This window comes from Otolemur garnettii, unplaced genomic scaffold (assembly GCF_000181295.1).
Source record: "Otolemur garnettii isolate 467f Iridium unplaced genomic scaffold, OtoGar3 scaffold00042, whole genome shotgun sequence".
NCBI classification, from domain to species: domain Eukaryota; kingdom Metazoa; phylum Chordata; class Mammalia; order Primates; family Galagidae; genus Otolemur; species Otolemur garnettii.
The window spans coordinates 4,690,794-4,707,747 of record NW_003852437.1 but is presented as its reverse complement, the minus strand read 5'-3'; the positions used below and the strand labels follow the sequence as shown (position 1 = coordinate 4,707,747).

General features: G+C 39.7%; 1 protein-coding gene across 1 annotated transcript in view; it reads left to right on the top strand.

Moving 5' to 3' along the window:
• Positions 1 to 16,954, top strand: part of UTRN (utrophin) — a 513,062-nt gene that overhangs the window by 95,939 nt on the left and 400,169 nt on the right. The gene's annotated exons all lie outside the window — the stretch shown is intronic.

The window sequence follows — 16,954 nt, the reverse complement described above, 5'->3', positions numbered from 1 at the left end:
AAAAAAAAAAAAGAAATAATAGTTCTCCTGAGTTTTCTACCTAATGTTCTTTTCATCACCCCTGGCCAGAACTGGGCCATATGGTTGTCACTAGTTGAAAGGGGAGGTAAACATTTTAACTTGCCCCTTGCTAAAGGGAAAACAATGAGATTGGTCTTATAAGCAAGAAGGGGAGAAAGGATCCTTGAGTAGGCAACTACTGTGTTTCCCTGAAAATAAGACACTGTCTTATATTTATTTTTTCTCAAGAAGACACATTAGGGCTTATTTTCAGGGGATGTCTTCTTCTCCATGCCAAAATGCATGGCATGGCTATGTAGCATATGGGTCTTATCTCTAGGTCTTATTATCGGGGTAGGGCTTATATTCAACAAATGCATAGAAATCCTGCTAGAGCTTATTTTTTGGGGTGGGGCTTATTTTCGGGGAAACATGGTAGCAACGTCTACCATAGTGAGTTTGAGTAAATATTTCTCTCTTGAGTAAGTTAGCTAAAGGCATGGCCACAGTGAAAAGAATTCTGATTCAAGGATTCAGGCTACCTGTAGTTATATTCCAAAAGAAGATATTCTGAAAAGAAGAGTTTTAAAAGATGAAGCTGGAACCAAGTGAGATTTCCCCGTTTGTCTTATTGGGGAATGGATCAGTTGAGGCACATTCATATCTCTTATAACTCACGCTGACATGGACATGCAAATGTGTGTTGCTGGCTAGGCAAGGTGGCTCGCGTTCATAATCCCAGTGCTCTGGGAGGCCAAGAAGGGTGGATTGCCTGAGCTCAGGAGTTTGAGACAAGCCTGAGCAAGAGTGAGACCCTGTCTCTCAAAAAGAGCCAGGCATTGTGGCAGCTACCAGGGAGGCTGAGGCAAGAGGATGGCTTTGAGCCCAAGAGTTTGAGGTTGCTGTGAACTATGACACCGTGGCACTCCACCCAGGGCAACAATGTGAGACTATCTGACAAACGAAAGAAAAGAAAATGTGTATTTTGTATGTTTTCCCCCATTTAAAAAATTTTGGTAAAATACATGTAACGTAAAATTTATCATTTTAGCCATTTTAAATATGTATTCATATTGTTACCATTACCACCATCCTTCTCCAGAACTTTGCATGTTGAAAAACTGAAAATCTATACCCATTAAGCAATGAGTCCTCTCTCCCCCCTTCCTCTCAGCCCTTGGCACCCACTATGCTCCTTTCTGTTCCTACAAGTTTTCCTAAGTACCTCATGTAAGTGCAGTCAGACCATAGCTGTCCTGATAGGACTGGTTTGTCTCTTAGCATAATGTCCTCTGTGTGCATCTATGTTTTACCTTTTGTCAAAATTTTCTTCCTTTTCAAGGCTGAATAATATTCTATTGTAAGTATATTTTGCTAATTCATTGATCTGTTCGTGGACACTTGGGCATTTGGGTTGCCTTTTTTTTTTTTTTTTTTTTTGAGACATGGTCACCCTGGCTAGAGTGCAGTAATGTCATCATAGCTCACTGCAACATAAAATTCCTGGGCTCTGTGATCCTCCTGCCTCAGTCTCCTGAGCAGCTGGGACTACAGGCTCAGCCAGGACATCCAGCTAATTTTTGTATTTTGAGTAGAGACGGAGTCTCACTCTTGATCATGCTGGTCTCTAACTCCTGAACTCAAGCAGTCCTCTTGCTCAGCCTTCCAGAGTGCTGGGATTACAGGCGTGAGCACCAGTGCCTGGCCATGCTGCTGTCTTTTAGGTGAAGAATGTCTTTTTGTCGGGCGGTGCCTGTGGCTCAAAGGAGTAGGGTGCTGGCCCCATATGCCGGAGACGGTGGGTTCAAACCCAGCCCCGGCCAAAAACTACAAAAAAAAAAAAAGAATGTCTTTTTGTGAAGAATGCTCTTATGAACATGTGTGTACAGAAATCTCCTTCAGACCCTGTTTTCAATTCCTTTGGGTATATTATTCCATGTGCATTTAACTCAGACCCAATTTCTCCTTGACAGGACCCAAGGTCATGGTGGATACAGATTATCCATCCAAACCTTTTTGTTTGATTCATTCTTGCTAACCTCCAGGAAAAAATCGTCACCATGAATTATATGTTGTATAGTCCGTAGGATCAGGAAAGGAAGGGAGTAATTGTAGTGTTCCCAGAAGACCCCAGTCATTGTATTGCCCCGCTGTAAAAGGACACGAGGTTTCATGGTGCCATTAGGAAGGAAACAAGAAAGAAAACAGAGAACATTATCCTTCCTTGCAAAGCCATGTTGACTGTGCACATGGATTACTATCTGAGATTCTGGTCTCCTACTTAAATGATTTAACAGTGAAAGGTATTCTGTTGAAGGAAACCCAAGCCCTGGAGTGAATGCTTTTGTTGTTTTTGTAAAACTGACTAAAATGATTAGTACCCTTCAGTTTAAAAGGATAAAAGTGGAAAGAAGATATAATTATCAGCTATAAGCTTACTTATTTCAGGAGAGTTTATTGCATAAACTTATCCTTCTAATCTTCAACTGTTAAACTAATCTGGACTTTTTGAAACTTGAAGTATGTTTAAGGCAAATGAAAGGAAGACCTATTTTACACTGAAGATAATTACCAACTTTCCTATGCATGGTGATGATTCAGACTGAATTTACACAGTTTTTAAACAGGCAAATGGGTGTCAGGCTGGGGTGGCTCTCGACGGGAATCCTAGTGCTCTAGATGGCTGAGGCAGGGGGATGGCTTGAGCTCAGGAGTTCAAGACCAGCCTGAGCAGGAGTGAGGCCATCACTACTGAAAATAGAGACATTTGCTGAGTGTTGTGGTGTTTACCTTTAGTCCTAGCTGCTTGGGAAGCCGAGGCAGGAGGATTATTTCAGCTCGGGAGTTTGAGGTTGCAGTGAGCTACGATGATGTCACTACACTCTGCCCAGGTGACTGAGTGAGACTCTGTATCACAAAAAAATAATTTTATAAAAAGGCAAATAAATATCAGACTCACAGTAGACTATTAAATAAAGATAGTTTTAATGGCTTGGCTGATTTGTGCAGGTGACAGAGTGAGACTCTGTATAAAAAAAAGAAAAATAAATATATAAATGTCAGACTCACAGTAGACTGTTAAAGGAAGATAGTTTTAATGGACTGATTGGTTTGTGTAATAAAAATAAATAAATAAAGATAGTGGTGATTTGGGGCAGAACCCACATTTTTAATAGTTATAAGAGTATAATACGATCATCAGCATGGGGAGGGGAGGGTTGGCCTGAATATGAGGTTTCTGGCAGTTTTGTGCGTTCTAAGGAGTTTGTCTTTCCTTTCCAATCCTACCTGAATAAGATTTTCACTTGAAAATGTATCAGCAGCTGATGTGAATGTTTTACAGAGTTATGTAAGTTGAAAACAAGAAAGTATATATTTTTCAGTATAAGACTAAGTATTTATTTCACTCATTAACTTTCAGCTTATACCCTTTTAAGCAAAGTATTCTGTGCCTTAAAGGCTGAGTTCCTAACTGTGACGTCCATGGGAAGAAAACTCCTGAGTTTTCAAAGGGAAATGCAGCGTCCCTTTCTGACATGTTTTTCCTGCTTTTTATAAATATTTATCTTAGACACAGGATTGCATTTTAGTGGACTTGCCATTTTGCAAATTTAATTATCCAAATGACTCTTCTTCCTTTTCTGTGGTCTTACATTTTGGTTTTAACTTGTCATGGCTCAACAATTAAAATATTCCAGATAGAAACCAAATAATACTGGTATAAGAGAATCTCCACAAACCACTTCAGAAACACTCTTTATTTTTCTTATTTTAAAAATTGTATTTCTAGGATCTGGCATGAAAGGACATCAACAAAGGGCAGAGTATCCCAATTTTTCTCCAGGTTTATATTCTTTTTCTGAAAGTGAGTGAAATGTCAGGCCTTTGAGGAAGTCTGTGTGGGTTGGTGTGATCTATTGGTAGTGTGCCGTTTGCATTAGTCATCTGTTTTTTTCTTCCCTTCTTAATAACTGATTAGCACCCTGATCATTTGGCCCTGAAATACTTTATTACAAAAGGTGTATTTTAAATGATTCAATCCCCTCTTCTGTGTTTCTGTAGTGACTTGACCATGGGCAGAAAGTCACGTCTATAAACCCAGTTATTTTATGCCTGGCTAATTGTCTCTTCAGCCTGGAGGTGGAAAACTCACTGGAAAGGCAGTTGCAAATAAAACAATTTAACCCAGTGACTTTCCATTTTAAAAATATGGACTTTAACTATGCCTGGTTTAGGAGCCTGGCTTGGCTCCCGATACGCTTCTGTCTCCTGTCCCCTGGGATTTGGGAGCTTGCTTGGTGGCATCTAAAATATCTCCCTCCCTCCTCACTCCTTCCTGTCTGCATGTAATTACAGACATGCAGAAGTCTCCCGCACTCTCCCCATTGCCACCAAAGAGACAGAGAGACAGACAGACCTTGTGTCAGCACAGTTTATTTATTTTTTTTAGCTGCCCAATTCTCCTCCCTTCCTACGTATTCTCATTAAAGTGGAGAAAACCACGCCTTTTATAGGATGGGTGCTTTCAAAGAAAACGTTACAGAAGTATTATAAAACATTCTAAAGTATAGCTAACAAGAATAGAATGTAAGAATCTCTTAGAATCTTCCAGCTTAGGGATACCCTACTGACATTTTGGCGCTTGGCTTTCTAGTCATCCATGCATACAATGTATTAATGAAACACTGTAGGTATTCTTTTGTTTTTTTTGGAGACAGTTTCACTCTAGCACTCTGACTAGAGTACTGTGGCGTCATAGCTCACAGCAACCTCAAGTTCTTGGGCTCAGGTGATCCTTTTGCATCAGTTTTTCTATTTTTAGTAGAGACAGGGTCTCACGGTGGCTCAGGCTGGTCTTGAGAACTCCTGAGCTCAAGTGATCCACCTTCCTTGGCCTCCCAGAGTGCTAGGATTATGAGCCCCCTGCTTTCATGATCTGCTTTTTGACTCCTTAATGTATTGTGAAAATCCTTCTGTGTCTCTCTATATTCATTATACGTACCTTAAGGTCATGCTCTGTATTTATGCATGAAGGTTTACTTTTAAATGGTTCCCATGGACGGACATTGGGAAAACTGACCCTTCACGATGGTCTGAGCTCCTCGGTGGAAAGCCCCTCTCCTGTCGGGGCCCCTCTTCTGCAGTTTTACTGGTTGCTTGATGTCTCCCCCCCACCAAGTATCCTTGTCAGCCACTAACTCATTAGGTGCAAAGAGGAGCTTCCTTCCCTGATTGATTTCTTTTCCTGTGCATGAAAAAAAAGTATTTGTTAATTTTATTTTTTAATGGAGAGGCAATACCATCCTTTAAGTTACCCAGAAGCTGGGGAATTTCTTGAGCTGCACTTTCTCCTTTATTATTTTTATGGTAGATAATTCAGTAGTCTCGTCCAGCATGGAGGAATAAGGGGATGGATCACATTGGTCAAAGGATGTATAAGGAAGAATAAGTTCAAGAGATCTGTTGGTGACTGTAATTAATAGTGATGCTATGTATACTTAAAAATTGCTGAGAGAGTAAATTTTAAGTGTTCTCATTATGAATATGAGTCAAAAAATATTAAAATTTTGTTTCTTAAGAACCAAAGAATCATAGAGTCTCATTGGGAATGGAATGCATCATACAGAGAGATCATCACCCCCGCCTCCAACTCCAGCAACAACCTCACCGTCACAGGTCAATGCCTGTCACATCCGTCTCTCCCTTTCTTGTCTCATTACCTCCCTGTCCCTTCAGGCCTTCCAGTGTGCAACATGGGGGATTATAATAAGCCTCAAACTGCCTTGCTTTCTTCTGGCCTCCCTCTCCATGAATCCATTTTTCGTATGAATTTCACTAAAGCACACTTCAGGTCATGTTACACTTGCTCAGAAGTCAGCGGTCCACAGAGCCTTCTCGCTGGAACTCTAACTGGGGTCATCAAAGTCCTTTGCAATCTAGATGTGTAGTCTGTTTCCAAAATTCAGTGGACTTGCAGCTATGATCAAAAATGGTCAAAGAGGCCAGGCCTGGTGGCTCACGTCTGTGATACTAGCACCCTGGGAGGCCAAGGTGGGAGGATCCCCTGAGTTCAGGAGTTCGAGACCAGCCTGAGCAATAGTGAGACCTTGTCTCTAGAAAAATTAGCCAGGCGTGGTGGTGGGCACCTGTTTTCCCAGCTACCAGGAGGCTGCAGCTGTTCTCTGTTTCACAGCGGCTTTCTTAACCATTTTTATGTGCCTTAAGCGGCAATTCAAGGCCTGGCTCAAATACTGCCTGTTCCTTGAATCTTTCCCTGATTCTCTTCTCACTCCCATGAGGAAGAAATATTTTTCTTATGAATTTATGAATGCATCTGTGCCTGGTATATTTGTTGTCACTGTTTATCTGCTCCTTCGGCCCTTGTTTCACCTACCCCACGCCCACTCCACCCTAGGCATAGCTTTTCGAAAATGGCACCTGGATCGCTTTTGGGACTGACACATAGTTGATGCACAGTAAATGTTAACTGTTTCTTTGTTCAGTGTTTTTATAAAATAGATGCACAGCTTATTTTCATTAAATGAGTAGGAAATATAAAACTTTAAGCAGTGACTATAACAAGACTTGGAAATTCTTCCAATTCTTAAGTCTGTTTCTTGGATCACAAGTCTTACAAAGTGACCTAAGCCAGTTGGGTCATGTGCAACTATTACTTTTTGCTTTATTTTTGATTGATAATGTTTAGCTCCAAGTGCCTAATAGTAAGGCGTGAAAGGGGTCCATTGTCTCAGTATCAGGATTATGAACTTCAGACCAGATTCTGCCATGAACATTGCCATTCATTGAGCAATCATTGTCAGTAAGCAGGCTCATAAAACATTTCATACAGCCTGTTACACAGACTTGGTAAGCTGCAGCTCTCTGTCCTTTTGAAGGACAGGGGTCACAGGTCACAGTTAGAGTAAATACAACAATGTCTAGACCGTGCAGTTCAGTGCATTGACTGCTCTGCACTTGAACTGTGCTGGTCCAGGTTGTGCTGTCGAGGTAAAATACACACTAATTTCAAACATCTAGTAAGAAAAAAAGACTGTAAAATATCAAGATCTTTAAAAATATTGAGTAGATGTTGACTTGGTAATATTTTGGAGATATTGGGTTCAATAGCACTTAGTATTCAAATTAATTTTACTCTTTTAAATGCAGCCGGTAGAAATTTTAACATTATGTGTTATGTTTCTCTTGGATGATGCTGTCCTAGGGAGTGAGATTTAGTTATTTGTAAAATCAGCATCAGATAACTAGACTCCTCTTAGCCAATGGCTGAACACAGGGCACATAGGGATCTAGCCTTCCAGACTCACTACATTTTTATACTCTGATTAATCAGTAGTAGGGCGTGGCTAGAAAATATTTTGACCAGTCCATATGCCTTGAATAACACTGAATTCACCAGTGGGAGAATCTTTGTAACATTCTAATTATGGCAATTATCAGACCGCAGTAAAAGCACATTGGCCACCTTCATTAGATGAATTAGCAACGTCTCTTTTGGTGATGACAACAGAGGTAACCAATGCCCTTGTAGAGGCCCACTCTGATGTTTAGCCTTCCTGATTAACGTACAGCTGAACTTCGTCAGAGGGTTAAACTGGGTTGGGATCGCTGAGACCCCCACAGAGTTGTTCACACCCTGGGATCTGTGTGCCTCACCATGACCAGGGCAAGCTGTTCTGGTAGTAAGGCACCAAAGAAGCCATCTTAGGTACCTTCTTTCTCTTTTTCTGTTTCTTGAGACCGAGTCTCAGTTTGTTGCCCTTGGTAGAGTACCGTGTCATCACAGCTCACAGCAACCTCAGACTCTTGGGCTTACATGATCCTCTTGCCTCACCCTCCTGTAGGTGGGACTACAGGTGACTGCCACAACACCTGGCTATTTTTTAGAATGGGGTCTTGCTCTTCCTGGTGCTGGTCTCCAACTCCTGAATTCAGACAATCCAGCCGCCTCAGCCTCCCTAAGTTCTAGGATTATAGGTGTGAGACACTGCGCCTGGCTCCTTCCTTCTCTATTTTCCATCTTTTCTTTTATGATTCTTCCTCTCCACTGTACAAAAACAAATGCTCCCAATCTTTCACACACCACCCCCCAATCTTATTTTAGTGTATTGTTGCAAGGCACCAAACAAGGGGATAAATTAAGAATGCAAAGCAAAGAGCTCTCTCTTAAGAATGATTGAAATGGCTAGTGCCTTATTGTATCCAGGGCCTTTTTGCCCAGATTCTATTCATCTACTCATCCATCCATCCATCTCTCCATCCATCTATTCATTTATCTGTCCATTTATCCATCCATCTCTCCATCCATCTATTCATTTATCCGTCCATTTATCCATCCATCTCTCCATCCATCTATTCATTTATCTGTCCATTTATCCATCCATCTCTCCATCCTTCTAGCTATTTATCTGCCCATTTATCCATCCATCTCTCCATCTGTCTATCCATTTATCCATCTATTTATTCATCCATTTCTCTGTCCATCCGGCCATCCATCAGTCCATCCATCTTACAAAGAGAATTCTGAAACGAGATGTTCCCCTGGGGACATGCATTCCCATGGTTTTTAAATAGAACACTAAAATCAGACTACTCTTGTCAGAAAGTAAGTCTGAACTGGCTGATTAGTTTGACAGTGAGGGCTAGTTTTGCCAATTAGGTAACATAGGAGACATTTTCTATTAATTGAATGAGCTAAATTTGCAGCTCCTTAACAATATGCTAGAAATTACATCTTTTTAACTATTTATATTTGTGAAAAGTATTATTTGTCAACTTAAAAATGTACATGGGAGTTCTTTTAGAGATTCATGAACAGCAGTCTTTGAACCCTCTGCTTTAAATTAATAATATGCATGTTTACATTTTCTAAAGTATACGATAAATGTTCTACAGGAAGTATTAAGAAGAGAACAAATGGTGCAAAAATACACTCCAGGAGGGAATTATTAGAACAGACAGCCCCTGAGAGTGTTGGACTTGCTGCAGAGGGGCAGACTGGTGCAGCCAGCAGGCCTTGTGGCTAAGAATTGCAAAATGAGGCCGAGGCCCACAGCAGGGCTAGGGAAGGGTGTTGAAAAGGAGTATTCAGGGATGCAGGATGGAGGGAAGTTTGAATGTTCAAAAAAGTGAGACTGGCAGAAGAAGGTGGTGTGTCCTGAAAATGAAGAGGAAGAAGAGGGAGAGAGACTTTCCACTGATGGGGTATAGCAGACGATTGGCATTAGCTGGAGACACTTTATTTTTGACCTATGAGTTCTTTGAGGGCACGTTGTTTGGTGCTACCTGCTCTCCTGACTTGGCAGAATTCAACGGCCAGGATTCAGCCTTACGTGAATTGTTGTGGGTCAGCATCTGTCTCAAGGTGTTTATTGCAAACTCTGACCCATGCAGGACTAAACTGAAGTGAGGAGGGAGGCCAACTGCCATCCTTTGATGCATTGGAATTGCTAGCTTCAGAATGTTCTCATTGACTTTTACAAGGCTCATTCACTCATACTGCTGCCGCTATTCTACGTACGTACTTTTTATTTGAGTATGGTGACTCAGTGTCATGATTATAAAGACACATGGTATACAATTAAAGGTTTTCCACATCAGCTCTGTAGAAAATAATACATATGAATGCACAGAAGTATTTGGGTACTAGAAGTTTTTTTTTTTTTTTTTAAAGCCAGGGCTGGGTTTGAACCCACCATTTCCAGCATATGGGGCCAGCACCCTGCCTTTGAGCCACAGGCGCAGCCCCTGTACTGGAGTTTTATTCTCTTTCTCTTTAGTTATTTTTGTCCACATTTTAGTTTGTTTATTTCAGCATTACTGTTTCTTGGATGTTATATTGTTTTATTGTATGGATTTTTGAGGAAAATTCCTCATAACTTGGGAAAAATAATGAACTGAAATAAAGTAATTAAAATGAGAATACTACTTCTTGGGTTTTGTGAGCACGAACATGTTTTTGCTCTATATTAACATAGAACTTGTCATGGGAAAGTCTGAAGGTCAGATCACTGGAAATGTATTTTACATTCAGAATTTTTTCTCCATTTTGCTTGCATGAGTTTTCAGACATCAAGAATTATATGTTCATGAAATAGTTGTTCTTTCTTGAGGTTTCTGTAGATGGTATGTAGAAAACATAATATTTAATAAGAATAAAGTTAGGAATTGGATTTCACTAGAAAATTTTTTTTTTCTTTTTTGAGACAGAGCCTGACTTTTTGCCCTTGGTAGAATGCCGTGCCGTCATAGCCCACAGCAACTACAAACTCTTGGGCTCAAGAGATCTGTTTTTCATTTTCAGTAGAGACAGGGGTCTCACTCTGGTCTCAAACTCATGAGCTCAAGCAATCCACCCACCTCAGCCTCCGAGAGTACTAGGATTACAGGCATGAGCCATTGTGCCTTCATAGAAAATTTCTTTCCTAAATTAGTTAAGTTTTTTATCAGTCACTAAAACAATTTTTTCTTATTGGGGCTTTTCATGATAATGACTGATATGACTCATTCAGCTTTTTCTAAATAACCCCTCCATGTTCTATGACATTTCAGGTGCTTTTAATAAAAATCTTTGCACCTAGGACAAAAATCTAAAGCGAAGTGTTTGTAAGGTTTACATTTTCTACCCCCATAAATCAAGTTCTTGTTCGTTTGCATTTGCAACATATATGGTTGATATTTAGAATACTTAGAATTTTTTTCAAAGTTTATTTCCAGAGGGAAGATTTCAAATAGTGCCAGATGCCTGTAAATCTTATAGACATTCTTTCAGGTTAAGCTTAGCAGGTCTAGAAAGTGCAAGCAGGAAAATATTACCTCTTGTGTATTGTTTAAAAAACCTTGAAGGGCTTTTCAAAAAGAAAATAGGTAAGAGGTAAATCAACTATAAAATTAGAGAAAGCTCAAGAATCAAAGGTTACAGTTAATTTTGAAACTAATTCTTCTGAGGTAAACTAATAATTTTGCAATATTGTGCAGATTAGATGCAAATAAACCTCTCTGAATCACAGCTACTTCAGAGTGGCATGCTATTGAACTTGGACTAGTTCAGAAAGTCTTCAGGATATCTCTTAAGTTTGGGGGTTTTGCATTTTTAAAAGGCAGCATCCTGAGTCATTAGGGGAATGAGAATCAGAACCACAGTGACATGCCACTTTATACCTGCGAGGATGACTATACTTGAATTAAAAAGGCAAAATAACTAGTGTTAGTAAAGGTTTGGAGGTATTGGAAGCGTCTTCCATTATGGTGGGAGTGTAAAATGATGCAGGTGCTGTGGGAAACCGTTTGGGGGTCCCTCAGAATGGTAGCATTGTTCTTAATAGGCAAAAGGTAGAAAGAACTCGAGTGTCCACTTTTGGATGAATAGATAAGAAAACGGTGGTGTATATACATTTATATATGTGGAATATTATTCAGCTTTATCAAGGAGTGAAGTTTTGGTACATGCTGAAAAGTGGATGAACCTTGAAAACATGATTTCAAATGAAATAAACCAGACTCAGATAAACAAATATTATATGATTCTACTTACATGAAATTTCTAAAACAGGTAAATGCAGAGACAGAAGGTAGATTAGAGTTTGCCAGGGGCTGGAGTGGCTGGCTAGTGGGGAGTTCTTGCTTCATGGTTAATTAAGGAATGAATGGAATTTCTGTTTGGCTTGATGAAAACATTTTGGAAATAGACGATGGTGTTGGTTCTACCACCCTGTAAATAAAATCAATGCTACTGAATCGTACACTTTAAAATGATTAAAATCACAAATTTTGTAATGTATGTTTTACCACAATAAAATAATATTCTAAAACTCATTGATTGGCAAACTTACAATAGATGAATTATGTGGTATGTGAATTATTATCTCTATAAAGGTGCTTAAAAAAAGGCAATGCAGTTTTGAGAGTAGGAGGAGATGTGGATCCTAATTTGATTTATGGTGTTTATCGTGAGACGAGCCCCAGACCCTGCAGTTCTCAGGATGGGCTGCCAGCAACTGCCCACACGTACACCTGTCTCCGCTTACCCTGTGTGGTCTCTGATAGCAAGGTGGGCGTTTTTGGTAGGGTAGGTTGGTTCTCAGCTGGAACAAACACCATTCGCAGATACAGAAAGCGACACAAATTATAACTACAGTTTAGGCAGGCCTATGGATGTTCTAGAACCCATTGCCTGCAGATTGTCATGAGATTTGGAGCAGACTGGAAGGTTCGTGATAGCAGAGCTTGTGTTTACCAGGTTTTGTTTTGATTCTTCTTTTTAGAATCTTGATTTTTCTTTTACAAAAACATTTTTTAAGCACGTATTCCTAACTCTGTACTCTTCCTTTTTATGGGTATAAACTGTTTTCAGGACTGGACACTCTGAAGTTGGGGTTACCTTAGCTTATTATTTTGATGTTGTTATATATCTTAGCCCTTTGTGTTTTCTTGAAGATACACAGATATACTCAGTATGCTCTTTGTTGTCAGGGGTCGAGTCTGAGGCTGAAATAAGATGGTATTGATTAGCCTTTTTCTGTCTAGAATGCCCTTCTGCTGATCTTCACATGAACCAGACTTCTCTGTCTTTCAAGGTGTATTTTAAAGGCGCCTTTTCTCCATGAAGCTCTCTTTAACCTCATGCTACTAGGAAGTGCGTCAGATCCGGGCCCAGAACTCAGTCAGACCTGGTTGTGTTTGGGGCACTGCATTGACTGGTGGTGATGCTGGGCAATTTACGGCGCTTCTTTCTCTGGTCTTCAGTCTTCTTTGAAAAATGTTTTCTTTCTTCTCTTCACTCCATCCACCTCCACTTCTATTTCCCGTTTTATAGAGTGAAGCAGAAGTCTTGTTTTTAGGCTGGGTGCAGTGCTCACGTCTCTGGTCCCAGTGCTTTGGGAGGCTGAGACGGGAGGATCACTTGAGGCCAGGAGTTTGACACTAGCCTGGGAACATAGTGAGACCCTGTCTCTGCAAAATATTAAAAAATAATCCGAGTGTGGAGGCCTGTACCTGTGGTCTCACTCACTCCGGAGGAGGATTGCTCGAGTCCAGGTATCTGAGGTTACAGTGAGAACTTCAGCCTGGGTGACGGAAACCCTGTCTCTTTAAAAAAAAAAAAAAAAAATGCAGTTTAAAGCTTTGATAACCTCAATGTGTAAGTGCAGCAAACTTACAGAAATATCATTTGGAATGTTAATTATCTAAATTTCTTGTAAACTTAGGTAGTTTTGAGACTGAAAAGTACTTTTTTAGTTTTAGGCTTTTGGGGGGGTCCTCTGAAAATGTCAGATTTTGAAAACCTTAGGGAGTTTCAGCACTCAGCTCGAAGGCAGTCTGTGTCATTTCGGCTCTGTTTTTTTTCTTTTTCTACCTATTTGTAGTTTTTTTACAGATTGTTATATAGCATTTATTATTTCCATGTGACATTTTGGTACATATTGTTTGAATAAATGAAGTGCTGTTGTTCAGACAGCAACAAATCAGGCACGAGGAAGCGAGTAGAACGGTGTGAACTCTGTCTGAGAAGTGGATTTATAGTGGGGGTGATTCGCATGCAGTACCCAGGAAAAGATGCGGGCGCCTAGTCTGAAATGCTTCTGAAATAATCTTTTTTGCTAATGTGAAACTGGCTTTCTAGGCTGTGTTAAATTTCGTGTTTGTGAAAGAGGCCTCGATAAAAATCAATCTAAGTTTTAAATCATCCAACGAGACATTTCTTTTTTGGCTTCAAGACTAGGGGCTTCTTTTCTGAATAGCTGCGTTTTATGGAGCTCAGGTTAGTGCCAGCCAATTGGACGCTCTGAAATTGCTTGGAAAGATTTACCGGGGGATAATGCGCTCCCCCTAAGAGCAGTGAGCTTTAGGGGTGGTGTACATCTTCCCAAGATTTGTGTGCTTCTGTGGGGGGCAACGACTCCTAATTTCTCTGCCACGTTTCCAGTTGAGGGTTTAAATGGAGATTTGTTACTAAGTTCTGCCAAAAGAATTTCTGATGCGCATTTGAACTGGCGAAGTGAAAACATTTTCAAACTCCTTTCCTTCAAGATGTATCAAATAGTTTCGTTGCTTTTTTTCTCCTTCCACTGAAACAAAATTCCAGGCGAGGCCGCAGGGAAGGCCCTTGGATCTGCGTGAGCTTGTCAGAAGCATTTTAAGAAGAGCAAAATATTTAGAGGAAGAATTTGGAAAAGCAGCCTTGAGGGATTTAACACATTTTTCTTCTCCTAATTCAGTCTCGTGTTTGTCCCTCTAACAGAGAAAGATCCTTAATGGATAAGATTTGCTAAGCCCGCAAAGGCTTTCAGAAGCGGAATGGGTCTCCCAAATCCAAATCCAAAGAAAATAGTTGTTCGAGTTTAAAAACCCGAAAGAATACATCAGGAAAAGATGGATTGGCGGTGTAAATTATTTTTACTCATTTCATGCATAAAGAATCATATATAAATGAATTGCGTATAAATAATCATGGTATATATAAGTTTGTTGTCTACATATATATTTTTGCTTTGTAGAAATTGACAGAACTAATTGGCTTGATGGAGAGTGTTGAAATAATTTGATGCTGTTGAAGTTCTGTATAAACTTCTTAGAGGATAAAATGATGGATCAGAATAGCATGCAGATTTTTATTCGCTCTATTACCAGTGTGCTAGTCTGTTTCCACTGGTCTGATACAGAGAGCTGGGCCAAGGTTATTTACCTTAGTTTTCCTGATGTGGAAGTGGAGGTCAGTTATATACTTGTCAGTGTTCCAAATGTATTGCGTTTTTTATCTCATAATTGAAAGGCCACAGGGTAATTCTTGTTCTTTTGTTGAATTTGTGTCTGATAGAAAACAAGGTGGGTGGGTGTGTATGTCTGAGAAGAGAAGAACACAAACTAAAGGCTTATAGAAATATGAATCCCATTTTCTCCCCTTTTTAACTATATTAGGAAAATGAATGCAGAAGTGTTTATAAATTTTGGAGTATTTTTGAAACACTTGGATGTCAGACAATTTTTCTTTTACAGGCAAATGCATTTTTTTTTTTTTTTTTGGAGACAGACTCTCATTCTGTTGCCTGGGCTAGAGTGCCATGGCATCAGCCTAACTCACAGCAACCTCAAATTCCTGGATTCAAGAGATCTCCCTGCTTCAGCCTCCTGAGTGGCTGGAATTACAGTTGCCTGCTAAAATGCGGGGTTATTTTTTTCTATTTTTAGTAGAGATGGGCATCTCCCTATGGCTCAGGCTGGTTTTGAACTTCTGAGGATTAAGGAACCCTCCTACCTTGGCCTCCCAGAGTACAGGTGTGAGCCACCACGACCTGCTGTACAAGCAAATACTTTATCAGTTACTTAGATTCCTATTCAGATATTGATTATGCCCAAAGAATAAAGACTTTTATAGAAACTTTACCTTGTTAATTTTTATAAATACTTCTGTATAGGGGGAAATCCACTTTAAATTTTGATTTTATCATACATATGATAAAATAGAAAGACCTTATTTGTAATTTGATAACAGATGCTCATTTCTTTATCAACTTTTTATCAGGAGAGAAACCTACATAGATAGCATCAAGTATTTTATTTTATTTTATTTTTTGCACATTTTTTTTAATGCAGTCATGGGGTACAATGTGCTGGTTTTATATAAAATTTGAAATGTTTTCATCAAACTAGTTAACATAGCCTTCACGGCATTTTCTAGTTATTGTGTTAAGACATTTATATTCTACGTTTAGTAAGTTTCAAATGTAAGCATCCAGTATTTTAATATGTTTTCAAAATTGAGTTAAGTGCTCTGAAGAGCATTTATGTGAAGAAAACATGAAGCGTAATATTTTCCCTTAGATTTTTTTTTTTTGCCATTTTTATGGCCCTAAATTCTTAAGTCATATGCATGTTATGAAACTAAGAGAATTTAATATTAATTTATGACATTTCTATGTTTTTTATCAATAGGATGAAAGAATAATAGATATGGAAAAGTTTATAAAATAAATCCTTTTGAATCTAGTGGGACAAATAATTGGATTTTCCAAGCTCCTCGAACACTGATATTTAATACTTAATTCATTTTGGTGAGTCTGGTATAGCGCCCTCTGCAGGTTCAAGTGTGGTGGTGGCCTTATGTTCTGCGTATAATCCCCGCTTGGGTAAAGGCTCAGATCTTCAGTATGTAAGCAAGTGCTCTTGGTTGATGAATGGCCTATGTGAGGCATTGAGCGGGTGGTAGAAAACCTGAAATAGGGGGTGATGGCTGTCTTCATTGTCCTTTCTGGAAGGAAGGTCACCTCTCAATACCATTAACATCCAGAAGTTTCTTAGAGAGCAGTTTTGTGTCCTCTATCGCGGCTCCCTTAGTGTCTTGGAGTCAGTCTCCAATTACCTTTATGGATCTGTGGACCTGGACTCTTTTCTGAAGCCGCTGATATATTTATTCTAGGAATGACCTTTTAATTACAAACTGTCCTTCCAGAATGGGGTAAGGACCAAAGATACGTGAACTTAGTGAAGTAGGAGGTGAACTTCTGATTATCCTGCTAGGGGTCTGTGAGAAGGTGCGTGTTTGTATGCGCTGTGGAGACAGCAGCCCCTTTGGGTTTGACGCGTGCAGGGCAGACCACACTTGAGGCTCTTTCTTTATTATTCTGCTGTTATGATGTGGAGGCATTGGTGGTGTGGATGGTGGCTATCCAGGCAGTAACCCATACAGATGGAACCACGGCTTTCTGCACTGATCCAGATATTCTTGGGAGGTTCAGAACTACTTACAGATTACAATGCTACTTTGTAGGCTTTGGGCCAAAAATGATGTTTTTTGCTGGTTTTAATAGAAAACTGGGGAAAGGTTGAAAAGGGAGTAATTGAAATAAGAGAAAGGGATCAAGTGCATGTTTATTTATCTGCCTTGCCTACACTTTTAATTTAATCCTAACCATGACCTGAACACCAGCTGTTTGTCAAG